Below are 13,657 nucleotides of genomic sequence, written 5' to 3'. Positions count from 1 at the left end.
ACACGTGTTTTATATCATCGAAAATGAAAGTAACTGACGCGTTTGAACATGCTTCTTTTATCTAGCTGAAGAACAGAATATCCCTTCAAAAGGTCATATGAGCCGCGCCATGAGAAAACAAACATGGTGCATTTGCGACCAGCATCCATGCAATCTGGTTACGATCCATGCTGTTCGCTAACGGTTTCTCTAATTGCAGTAGGCAGTTGACCAGATTGCGCGGATGTTGGTCGCAAATGCACTATGTTGGATTTCTCGTGGCGCGGCTCATATATATTATTTTGTCTATAGGTCTACCATGCCTATCAATAGCACAAAAATGTTTTAACATGTCCCTTTGGATTTCACTGAACGGCCGAGCATGAGAAATAAATACGCGAGGTTGGAATTGAAAAACTGGTATTATGTTATTATAAAGAATAAAGGCAATTATTAATTTGTTTAACGTAGTCCCTTACATAGGCGGTTGTCTCATGTTGAAATATGTATATTTTAAATCATTAATTACATTGAGGAATAATGTTTTACCTTGATCGAACGGTCACTAAAAATAGTGAGCACCAGTCAGTACACAAACATGTATTCATGCTATTTAACAACAACCTTTTAACAGACTGTTATCATCCGAACCTTTGATACGATTATAAACAACAGTAACCAATAATGAAAATGAGTTAAATGGGTTGCGCGCATCTCCGCTGTCCCCAACTTTATTATGATATCTACGGCTGAAACAATGATACGCACTTAACTTGAGACATGTATTTATTTTACGTCAATGCTATCGAGTAAGTACAAACACATTTTCAGAAAAAAAGCTGAAAACCTGAAACGGAAATAACTTTAATTTGAAGTAAAATGTTAATTCAGGATCTTCCGTACAAGAAAATACTACAAGTTTTGGACAAAGTTGTTTTTTAAATTTCCATGTCTGTTATTCAACATTAAATATATCTGACGTCGCTAACTGTGAGCAAACCTCCAAATGACGTTTGTATGGACACCGCCATCTTGAAATGATCGTCGCGTCATTTTACAATGCAAGTCTATGGGGAAAAACATAAAATCTTGAATTTTAACTTCATTTTACATTTTTTTTTCAAAAAAATGAAAAAGGTGCCTAGGGATATTAACCGTCTGGTATTAACGATGTCATTTTTGACAGTTTTATATACAGTATAAATAAATTATCGGAGGTCCAAAATTAGGTGGGACAGACTATAGTATTATTACCTGTCTATAGGCAAAGACTTTAACTATGCGTAAGACTTATTAAAAAGCCGAGACAAGCAAAATAAGTTTTTTATGCAATGTCGCAAATAAAAGACCTCAATGTTTCAAATTTGCTAAATTTTGTCCCAGCGAAAATTATGTACTTTTACAGAGTAGATATCCTAAATAACTGCCATCAGAACATTACTTTTTCATGTTTCATTTCCGCGGGTTACTAAGTAGCTGATACATTGGCTCTTGATATTCGCAATATTATTTTTGAAGAAATGACAGCTTTTGCAACAATGATAGCCACTTGAAACATAACTATTGAAAAACCACGCTCACGCACACACACGCACACGCACACATACTCATATTGCCTACCATGTGGACACTGCAGTTTTAACCTTTACTGTGGACACTTTACTTTCTAATGGTATTATTCAAACAGAATTGATAATTTTCTTACTCTATCTTATTACTGAGGCTACTCATTCGATGATTTACTGAAAATAGCCAATAGAAATGAAGAAGGGGTAACCCACAATATGGACACCAATTAGTTGTTGTGGACACCAGCCTTATATGGTAGGTGTCCACATGGTCACATGTGCGAGTGTGCATACTTTTTTATACAGGTAAAGGATAAGGACTAAGGGATCATTCAAAACAATAGTATTTAAAGGCCTAGATCCACTACTATATAAGTGTCCCCCACAATCCAATGAACAACTCCCATCTTATTTGCTGCTTGTCAGCGATTATGTAACAGTAGCTGATTAAAGGACAATTAGCTCAGCATGGTACCAACTAGACCATGAAGATGTTGCAGTGGAGTTGAAAGAAATTAATTTTCCTTCAATATGGAATACCGGTAATAATAATAATTACTATTATTTTGATATTATATAGATAACAATAATAATATAACATTATAAATAAAATAATAAAAGATATAGTAATATTATTACAAATAATAATGATAATAAAACACAGTTATAGTGAAAACTCAATGATTTCTTTGTGCTGACAAACAATATTTTCCAATATCATAATTATTATGAAATTCATATTGATGAAGGTGATCCTTATATTTATTTAGAATATTTACAAAAAGAATTGCAAAATGGTTTTCTCGTATTTTTTTTTTCAATCTTAGACAAATGATGCATACAGTATTCTGCAAGCATTAAACAAAACTTTTAGATGAGTGAAAGTCACATTTTTCTGCAAGATCACACGTCTCCAGACAGAATTTGAAAAAATAAAAACCGGCTTTTTCCTAAAATAAAGTTTCTTATTATTTAATTAATGTGTTTGACCAATAGATATTTTTCTTTACACAAAAAATGCCAACAAATAGGTATAACTTTAAAAGTTATCAATATTTATGTTTTCCCTTCTCACTAATTGATACATTTGTAAGGTAGACTGACCTCCAATAAACAATGATCCTTGTTTATTGGAACCATACTGTGATAGTCATTAGCCCCAAACTGTGCTGGTGAAGATAGAAATGCCTTGGCCCACTGCCAAGATCTAGGCCTTTAATTTAAAATTTCTATCACAATTTCTGAAAATAAACACAGTGCAAAGGATGAATAGATGTATTCGGACCGCGAACACGTATTTATCGTAAATAAATGTAAATGAATGATAATGGACTAATACTTAAACAAAAGTTCTGTACAAATTCTGCAAGAATGAATTGTTTGGGAGGTATAGCTTTCATTAAGAACGACAACCTCAGTAGAAGAACTACAATACTTTATTTTAGTCAATTTATTATTTTTTTCATGAACGAACCCGTGGTAGTAATTTGTCGATATTTCATGACCTCTTAACATGGACATCCAGCAAAAACAATACTTTACATCAACGAGTGTCTGGGACTTTATGTAAAAGAAAACACACATAAACATTTTTACATTTTGAAAATGTATGTCTGTAAGATTTCATTGCAAGTTTAACGTATGTTTCTTTTTCTATTAATTTTTTTCTCAGACTGACTTCATTTTTTTCTTTAATCTGTATTTCATGATGGACACGGAATTTGATGATCTTCCAGTCACGAGAAAGCAACAGGCTCTCATTTTTCCTTGCTTGTTCGCATTCCTCCTTGTTAGGAACTCTTAAGCAGCGGAGAATTTTGGCGAATGACCTTTGCATGACCTCTAACTGCTCCTCTGTCCAAGAAACGACCTTGATCTTTTTGCCTGTTTGTACTGGAAATTCTAATATATACAAGAAAATTGTTTCAGTTACTTTGTAAAAAAACACATAAAATCATAGTACAAAGAATCATGAAGGATAAAAAGAAAGAAAAAAGAATAAAGAAACAATAAATAAACAAAGCTTTGAAATTAAAATGAATTAAATTTATCATATTCAACAAAGGGTTCTACTTACATTTAAGGTTTAGAAAGTACAAGTGGTAAAGAAGAAATATAAAGTTGTTAAGCCTTTACATTAATGCCTAATTTATTTGAATGACAACTATTATTGACTGCAAAAAAATCATGCAGTGATTGTGTTAACACAATACCTGCTTTGCGTTTGGAAGCCGATGTTACACCACTGTTGTTGTTCTCATGACCAATCGAACTACAGACCTTCCTTTGGTATTCACACGTTCTGCGTTCTACAGGAGACTGAACTGACCCATCGTCGCAGTTTTCATTACAAGTCAAATCTGAATGTAGACCAAAACAAAGTGAAATACCCGGTAATGATTGAAAAAAGAAACATGTTTATTTTGAGTTTTTTTTAATTGTCCTACAAATGTTATTTAAAAGAAATTACTTCTGGAACAGTGAAGATTGAAATGGAAGTTCTTTTAGATAGAGTTGAACGCTCACTGACTTGGTGTCCACAGTGCGACTTAATGAAAACAGTGAGAGGAATTGTTCACATTTTTATCATGTTATTTATGATATTTTATTCTTTGATATTGTTCAAATTATGTTTATTTTACATATCTGTTGAAATTTATGTTTGTTTTCTCTTTCTGCAATGACTATTGGTCATTCGTTTAAACAGTCTCTAAACATTACATTGATGCGCTATTTGACAGTAACTATACTTTTAATGGAAATTACAATTATACATTTACTTATAATTGTAACTGTTGTATCTGTAAATATGGTAGGTCGTACTTATGTAATATCAAGAATCTGAATAAACATGTTAATGTTTTATTAACCCCCCGACTGTATTTAGTGTGGAGAATCTTAATTACATAATGACTACAAGATCAACTGCTTAGATTATTCCTGTTTCATAATCAAAACAAGTTAGAAATAACATGTGTAACCAGTTACACATCAGTTAGATTCCGATTGTTAAAAAAAATCGATATTAACATTATATAATCTACAATTACATTTTAAATTTGGTGTCCACAAGGCTGATAGAATGATTAAATGAGCTGTAACTTGGTGTCCACAGTGCAGATTGATAATAGTTGAACGCTCACTGACTTGGTGTCCACAGTGCGACTTAATGAAAACAGTGAGGAGTAAATGTTCTCTATTTTTATCATGTGTTTTATCAAATATGATGTTTTATTGTTTTATATTGTTCAAATTACAACTTTACAGTTCTGTTGACATTTATGTTTGAATCCTCTCTATGCAATGTATGTTAGTCATTCGTTTAAACTGTCTCTAAACAGTTCATTGATACGATGTTTGGCAATAACTATACTTTTAATGGGAATTACACAATGCATTTACTAAAAATTGTAACAGTCGCAGTTTGTGAATACGTCAGGCTGTACTTACGTAATATGAAGAATCTGAATAAACATGTAAATGTTTAATTTAAACCCCGACTGCATTAAGTGTTGAGAGTCTTAATTACACAATGACTAAAGATCAACTGCTTAAATTATTAATGTTTTCATATTCAAAACATGTCCGAAGTAACACGCGTAATAAATCACACGTCATTTAAATTCCATTTGGTAAAAAATAATCGATATTAACATTAAATTATCTACAATCACATATGTAATTTGGTGTCCACAAGGCAGATAGAATGATTTTGTGAGTTGTAACTTGGTGTCCACAATGCAGATTGATTGAGTTGAACGCTCACTGACTTGGTGTCCACAGTGTGACAAGAAAACACTGATGAGTAATGTTCAATTTTTTTATCATAAATTTTATTTATGATATGTAATTGCTTGATATTGTTCAGATTAGAATTTAACATATCTGTTGAAATTTATGTTGTTTGTTTTTTTCGCTTCTGGCATTTACTGTTAGTAACTCGGTTAAACAGTCTCATAACTATATTTAATAATTGCTTTACATTGACTATACTTTTGATTGGAATTACACAAATGCATTTACTGACAATTTGTAACTGTTGTATTTGTAAATATGGCATGTTGCATTTACGTAATAATAATTAATTACGAAGAATCTGAATAAACATGTTAATGTTTAATTTAAATCCCCTACTGTATTTCAAAACATGTCAGAAGTAACACGCGTAATAAATAACACATCATTCAAATTTCATTTGTTAAAAACTAATATTTATCAACATTAAATCATCTATAATTACATATATGTTATTTGGTGTCCAACAAGGCAGATATAATGATTTAGTGAGCAGTATCTTGGTGTCCACAATGCAGACTGATAGATTTGAACGCTCACTGACTTGGTGTCCACAGTGCGACAATAAAAACAGTGAGGAGTAAATGTCCACAATTTTTATCATGTATGTTATTTATGATGTTTTATTGTTAAATATTATTCAAATTAGAAATATTTTACATATCTATTGATATGAATGTTTTTTCTCTTTCTGAAATAACCGTTAGTTATTCGTTTAAACTGTCTCTTAGCCAGATATTGAATCGCTGCTTGACAGTAACTATACATTTGATGGAGAATCTTAATTATATAAAGAACGCAAAATCAACTGATTAGGTCATTCCTGTTTTCATATTCATAACATGTTTAATAAATTACAGCAACAACTAACCTAGTCGCAAACAGTACAAGATGAGGAACCCCATTCGCACCAATGACTGTTATTTTTGAATTTCTCTGTTGTTTTTTTTTTGTCTGCATGATTTACTAGCCGTCCTAACGATGGTTGATACAGTTTTGGTTCCTCTGAGGCATCAAAGCTACAAAAAATATGATAATAGCAAAAATTAAAACGCACTGAACAGACAAATGTGTCAAACTAGTGCGATAAAGTCTTAAAGTTAATTTATTTATCTTAGATATACATTTATGAGACCAAATATAAACATGCAGATTTCAAATGAATGTTTTTAATTTTGAAAATGCATTTTTATTCACACGAGTATTTTCATGGATTAAATGTTGCATTATACAAATAAAAGAAAGCATAAACATTAGTTTTCTTGAAGGAATCCGATTCACATTTATGTAAATGTTACACAGTACTGCCTTGCCTTTGATTACCTTATTCTAAAAAGACACAGAACCGCCTTTGCGTTTGATATCCAATTTTGTAGCTTGAATTTAAAGGCTTGTATCATTTAAAGGTTGAAATATTTTACATACCAGTACTTGACACCATTAAAGTCAAATAAATATGTTTAGTTTGTATCTTTGTCCTTCACGTCGTCAGCTTTGGATAAAACGCCATGGTATTCCGCAAGGAATTTTACATTTCTGATATTTTTTTTCGCAAAAACACCTCGACCTGAGACATAAAAAGTGAACATAGTGTATTTCATATACGTTAAAAATAAATTGTTTTACTTAGGCAGGTAATGAAGAAATACTCCTATTCCTGTTTTATTTACTGCAATTTATAGCAGCTGAAAGATGTAATCAATGATTCTTATATTATTTAAAACTATAAAATGTTTTCATTGTAGATTGTTTTGTTTTTTTAATTAGTAGTTTTGATAAGCTGGATATTGTTATACATAATGATGCATTTGATTTACTGGCCAGAGACCGATAAAATGGTCATTAAGCACAGCAGCTATCTAATTATCTCTGACAGATGCTTGCTGCCGTCTACTTCATCTGTAGCAGTAGAATGGTTACTGCTAAACAGTAGTATCACCTTTCAAAAAAACAAAAATGTAGATTTGCACTGCATTCATTATCAAATAAATGTCATATTAAAAGACATCTTAAAGACCATTTTCCTTGTAAATTATAAAGGATGTTCAGAAAGAAAAATAGAATACACTAAAATGTGTTTTTAGATTAAATGCTACGTTAATGAAATTTTAGCCTTAGCTTATCAGCAGTTACATGTGATTTATTGCTTTTTATTGATTACATGCTGATAAACTGGCTATCACCTCGAAGGCTGCGAGTAGTATCTGCTTTCTGGGTCTGAGACAATCGAAATAAGGCATACTAAATCTTCGATCTAGCTCGTGCAGCATGAAAGAAAATGATGCTACAGAAAAAAAGGTGTTTTCGAAGCTATCGATGTTTTACTATTTACTACTGTATCGTTATCAAGTAAACTACTATAGAATGAAAGAGCTCTTTATAAAGGTTTTCATTAACAAGTTTACCTATAAAGTCGTTGATATATTTTTCGCATATATCTTCAGGATCATGTTGTCCTAAAACGAACCTCAGAGCTTCCTCGACCGGTTTTATTCTTTTCTCTGTTCGCAGAACCTTTGACATCAACAAATAACTCGTAATACATCTTAAGACATTCGTCTTGCATTTAATAATAAAGAATTAATAATTTGTAACTGAATGCACGATTTATCAATTTATCCTTATTCAAAACATATTTCTTATAAAATAATGAACTCATTTACTACCACTGTCTGGAGTTGGCAGTCTCGTGTTTTATGTCATACAAGCAATGTACAAAACAAGATCTGAATGCGTGTAAGGTGTACCTAATTTCTGTAGAATCGAATGGTTAAAGCCCAGTTCCGTTCCTTGACACTGCGACATACCTTCACTCCCATAAATATGATTGTTCAAATATTTATATTACTTTCAACTGTGTTTACTCTTAGTATTTTCTTCAATCTTGAATGCAAAATTAGAAATTCATTTTACATTTGCTTGCTAAAGATGCATCATATTTATTGTCAAAATACCTGTTTTAGAAATTGGAATTCTTTTCCATTTATTAATATGACCGCAACATCGGGAAGAAGGGCCACACCGCTGACGACTTGTCCATGGAGAGTAACTGGTTTGAAACATCTTAGGAATGCCTGAAAATTATATCGCATGAACAAGATAAGGAACACATTCCTCATGCATTTTTTGTCATTCTTTTTTTTTCTCTTCTTTAATTTACTAGTTTTTACTCTCCTCGTATTTTTACCATATTTTCCAATAATACTTACATTTATAATAAAAAAAAGAATACTGCAGATTAATTAAGAATGTACTTCCTTTTCAATATTAGAAAGAAATAACCTGTAACTGATGTATTTGTTGTAGATGTACTGTATTTATTGGAAAACAAAAATATCTTACAAAAAAAGAGAAAAATATCTAAATTGATGTTACATTAAAATACAACAACCACTGTTCTGCATCCGACAAATTGATGATTTATTTTCACCAAGATACCCTTACAGGTAAAATCTTACCTCTAAGCTGTGACCTTATAGAAAAATGTGTATTTCTGCATGAAATGTATTTCATTGAAAAATGTTAGATCAAAAATTATAAGGAGAAAACTGCAATGTTAAATCTGGGGAATGATCATGTGTTATAAGTAAAGAATATAGGATCTTTCGATTCTTTTCTTCAGTGGTTGTAGCTCATGGGTCAAATTCTCACTATATGTGAAATATGAACTTTTTTAAAATAAAATCATATCAGCAGAATGTAAATACATCAATAAAAGAGGAATGTGTTTTTTCCCCGATCAGGGTAATTTCATCTAGTGTTTCTAACTTTGAAATGTTTATTATCATGATTGAAACAAAGTACCACTTTCTATTAATTCATAATCAATTACAAAAATAAAAAAGTATCAAAAAATGGGAAAAATGTTCCCAGTGGGGATTCTAACCTATGACCCTTTCGAATATTGCTTCACTACCTCCGTCAAGCAAGCTTACGTAGGCTTAAGAGAATAAAGATGAAAACAAAATCGTGTGATAAATAAATTTAAAAAAAAGATCCTTTATCATGAAATTACTCACTCACGAATAATACCAACAGTCATTACAAACAATTAATTTGATAAGCAATTTTTTCTTTTAAGGTATTATAAACCTTATAGTTTCGTTGAAAATGGTATACTAGTATTCTTAAAGTTAACCTTATTTCGCACTGTTTCATTACTTTAGGCAATTTTCATCGTGGCTATTTTCATAAATGTTGTGTATAAATATTTCTTCCTCAAACTTTTATAGACACATTTTCAAGCGACGGTATAAGGGACCGTCTTATCAATATCGTAACTTTACGAGAAAATTGCGAAGTCTATTTCTCGTAAGTATGTTGTTGAGACGGGTCCAATGTACATAATGTATTCAGAAAATTCATTACTTCAATGTAATGGTAAATAATTGCAAAACACATTACAAAACTTAATAAAACTTTTTTTCTAGCGCGTCTACAGTAATAAGGATCTAATCAGACAGAAATCTGATTCCGGCGTTAAAAAATTAAGGACCAGTCTTTTGAGACTGTTAAAAATGTTGCTTTCTACATTAGAAAATTAACCATGGGACTGCGCAATTTCTAATTTCTATTCCTGAAAATTGTTATTTTTTCCAGCTAAATATTGCAAAGATTGCAATGCTCGATCTGGCATTTTATGTAAGTTAATGTTTATGACAATACGATTTTGCACCTATTTTGTTTTTAAAAAGTAAGATAAAATAGGCCTTCAATAGTCAGTTTTGCTTAACGCAGGTAATGTGGAATGCCGCAATGATAACTTTATAAAAATATCAATCATCTGTTAATAGCAGGCAGTGTGTCATCAAGAAAATGGTAATTAAAGCGCGCGCCTGTTATAGTCACAACTTGGTACTAGTATAGTAAAACAAAATTAACACTAGATCTGCATATTGTTGAAAGCTGAGCAAATATATACCTGCTTTTCAGAATTAAACTCTATTTGAAAATGCGTCGGAATCGTGTCTTTAACTATTACATCACAGCCGTCAGCACTGAAGAATAAATCATAACATATTGATTCATTGACCGGTAAAGAAAAAATGCACATCAAATAACATCAAAACTTGATGACATTGTTTTGCCATATAACTATTTGCCATGCTTTAATTAATGATACTTAACTCGATTATATGGATAGAAATAATAATGTTCAACTACACGTGTAAAATAAATGATCTTCATTCGATATGTAAAATTCTAATATGCTTAATATGAATAGAAATAATAATGTTCAAATTCACATGTATAATACATTTTATAGATTGAATTATCTACTACCTTCCAAGCAGACAGTATGGATTCATTATCGGATACACATGTCCTTAAACAACCACTATTCCAAGTGAAGCATAGAAGTGAGTTTAAAACTATTTGACATTATTTTTCCTTATCGCGTAAGACCGCAATATTAAAAATCTAACGATCAATAGCATAAAAATCTTTCTCCATGATGATCAGTTATGTTATTAAAACACTTTGAAGTCAGAGATTGGTAGCATTGTATTGTTTAACAAAGTTCTTTAAACACATATCAAATACATATTTCTCAAATTAATTAAAGTAAGAAAAACTAAAAAACTATAAGTAACAAGCTATGAAGTAATAAAAAAAAAATACCTTTGCCATTGTTGAAATATTCAGCATTGAATTAACTTTCTCTGTTGACATAAATCAGGGACAGATGGGGTTCATAAAACATTTTATCGCCCGTTTTATCAGAAATTACTGCAAATTGCCCTTCAGACTGCCTCGGTAGATATAATTGCTACACTGCGGTGTCAGGTTACCGCACTGATCTCTGTGTGAGCGAAACATAAAATCTACAAGTTTAATGCATCAGTCAATGTGTGCGTTTCACTGGTCCATAACGTTGGTTGACAGTTCCTGATTTAAAGGGATGATAACCCCTCTCTGACTTGTCTGGAGGTGTGATCTTTGTGGACACCATGTTCCGGTGTCCACAACAAAAAATGTGTCCACAACGAAGGTCAAAATCATACAAATGTGTCCACAACGGTAGGAATATGAGGGCACGCACACACACGCACACACACACGCACACACACGCACACACACACACACACACAAATTGTCGAAAAGAGACAACTACAATAACTGCAACTTTTCCCCACGAGAGATAAACAATGAAAACATATTTGACACAGTTTTCAAATTCGGCTAAACGAGCAAATGTGTGTCGATTTATAAGTATAATTGGATGTGCAAAGTTTTTCGCCGGTTTTTTTTTTTTTTTTTGCGGATTAGAAGCACGCCGCTAATGTCACGCAAACTCTCAACAGCAGAACTTGTGCATATATAGAAATGTTAAAATCTACTAATGCACACTTGCAAAACAGTATACGATGTCAGGATAAAAACATTGTCTATCCCTTAAAGAGTATAATTTGCCGCACAGAGATCTGCACCAAATTGCACTCATTATGTGACTTGTTTGGGTTGCCTTATTGCATGAATTTAAATAAAATTGATGTCGTTGTGTATTGATGAATTGATCTAATGTTCATTCAAGCCTGTCAAAATTTCGGCAGACAAAAAACCAGGTGAGGATTGAATAAGCCTTTTTTACTCTTTGTGAACTTTCCCATTTATTTTTCATCACCATTACCATATGATATGCACTGACCTGCATATGACTACTACCAAATACGGGTATTAATCAAACGCTCTCTGGTAATCTTGTACACACCTTTTTGTCTACTAAAGAAGAAGAACTGTATAAGTCATACCTTTTATACTTATCTTTTCGTGAATATCATATAATTGTAATTAATAATTTATTCAGTTAATAGCATATATATTACAATATACGAGGGCTCTTCAAAAATAACTTAGACTTTTTCTCTAGCCATTATATACTTTCATGAAGCAAAACAAGAAATATATCATCATGATTTACAATCTTTCTACTAACTGCACTGCAAATTTGACGTTAATATGAGTTACGCCTCTTCGAAAATAGTCACTTAAACAGACACGGCGCACGGCGATCATATTTCAACGACGTTAACAACGTCGTGCCTTCATTGCGGTGCTTTCATTAAGTTTGCATTAATCATATTTGTAAATTTATTTTTATGAATTTTCATGAGCAATACTTAAGTCGTAAAAAGTTCTTTGGTTGGATACCAAAAAATTATAAACACTTATGACACTAATCTTTGACAGGGTACACAATGTAAGTACTTGGCCTTTATCTTCAGCATCAAATATTGGCGCTAACGTCCATTCGCAGTTTTTCCCGTTATCTCCTCACATCTTCGCTGTTTTTAAGCAATTCTGGACCATTTGAGAATCGTTTGTACCACTTTAAGTTAAAGACACAGATGACAGAACATTGTTGTGGCGTCTGCTTTATTAGTTTATGAATTTCAGTTGCTGTTCTCCTAAATTTCTCCGTAAATAAGCAACTGGCTTATTATCTATGCGAGTCGATGACGACATTACATGCATGATAAACAGTAATACTCACTTTCAAAACGTTGTTTTCTTCCACTTCCAACGTCGGAATGACGCCATACTCTAGGTGCATGTCGCCCTGATGTGTTGCTGCACTTTGACATATTTTTGGCCAAACAAGAATACTATTAGTGCGAATATTATCGATCAGATTCAAATCACAACAGATCAAAAAGCGACAGCGTCGGTTATGCGTAGCTATGGTAATAAAAACGTTCGACGCGCTTCGCCTATCAGCAAAAATGTGACAAAACATGTATGACCAAATTACAGAAAGATTCCGAACTACAAAGATATATTTCAAAATATTATTTACACAATATTCAACATTTGACAGAAAAAGTCTATGTTATTTTTAAACACCCCTCGTATATTACAATAGCAGTGAATCGAGCAGTAGGCTTATAAGCTATTTTAGAAACTCTTTCCCGAGGGTAAGTATGTTAAAACCATTACGCTATCCTTGTTTGTGAATTTGAGTAATCATATACCCCATCACACCAAGCTCGTTTTCAATACGTTGTAAAAAATGTAGCCGAACGGGCTCAAACTGTGTGCCAACGGAACAGACGTAGTAGCGACGTTCTACTGTCTGTCTAAGAACTTTATGGACTGGCTTGGACGAGTTTGAACGGGAATGGTGCTCCAGAACTTTGAGCCTGCTCAAAATTTTCTGCCGATCACCCCGTCCTGCAGTTAGACGGACTAACAACGTACTTAAAACGAGATGACCGTACTAAGAACTGAACTGCCGTACTTCGATTGTACTAGAGACGCTATATGACGTAATGCGATTGGGCATCAATTTCAGTACAATTGCACACCGTCCGAAT

General features: G+C 32.3%; 1 long non-coding RNA gene across 1 annotated transcript; it reads right to left on the bottom strand.

The window, feature by feature from the left end:
• Positions 1-2,754: 2,754 nt before the first annotated feature.
• LOC123553480 (uncharacterized) lies at positions 2,755-8,401 on the bottom strand. Its single transcript, XR_008369390.1, has 6 exons — positions 8,297-8,401; positions 7,748-7,856; positions 6,768-6,909; positions 6,214-6,361; positions 3,761-3,907; positions 2,755-3,449 (listed from the first exon to the last, which is right to left on the bottom strand). It is a non-coding gene; the product is annotated as an uncharacterized LOC123553480 (long non-coding RNA).
• Between the last annotated feature and the right edge of the window lie 5,256 nt (positions 8,402-13,657).

This window comes from Mercenaria mercenaria, unplaced genomic scaffold (genome assembly GCF_021730395.1).
Source record: "Mercenaria mercenaria strain notata unplaced genomic scaffold, MADL_Memer_1 contig_4042, whole genome shotgun sequence".
Classification (NCBI taxonomy): domain Eukaryota; kingdom Metazoa; phylum Mollusca; class Bivalvia; order Venerida; family Veneridae; genus Mercenaria; species Mercenaria mercenaria.
The sequence above is the reverse complement of the archived record's forward strand: the minus strand, read 5'-3'. Positions and strand labels throughout refer to the sequence as shown.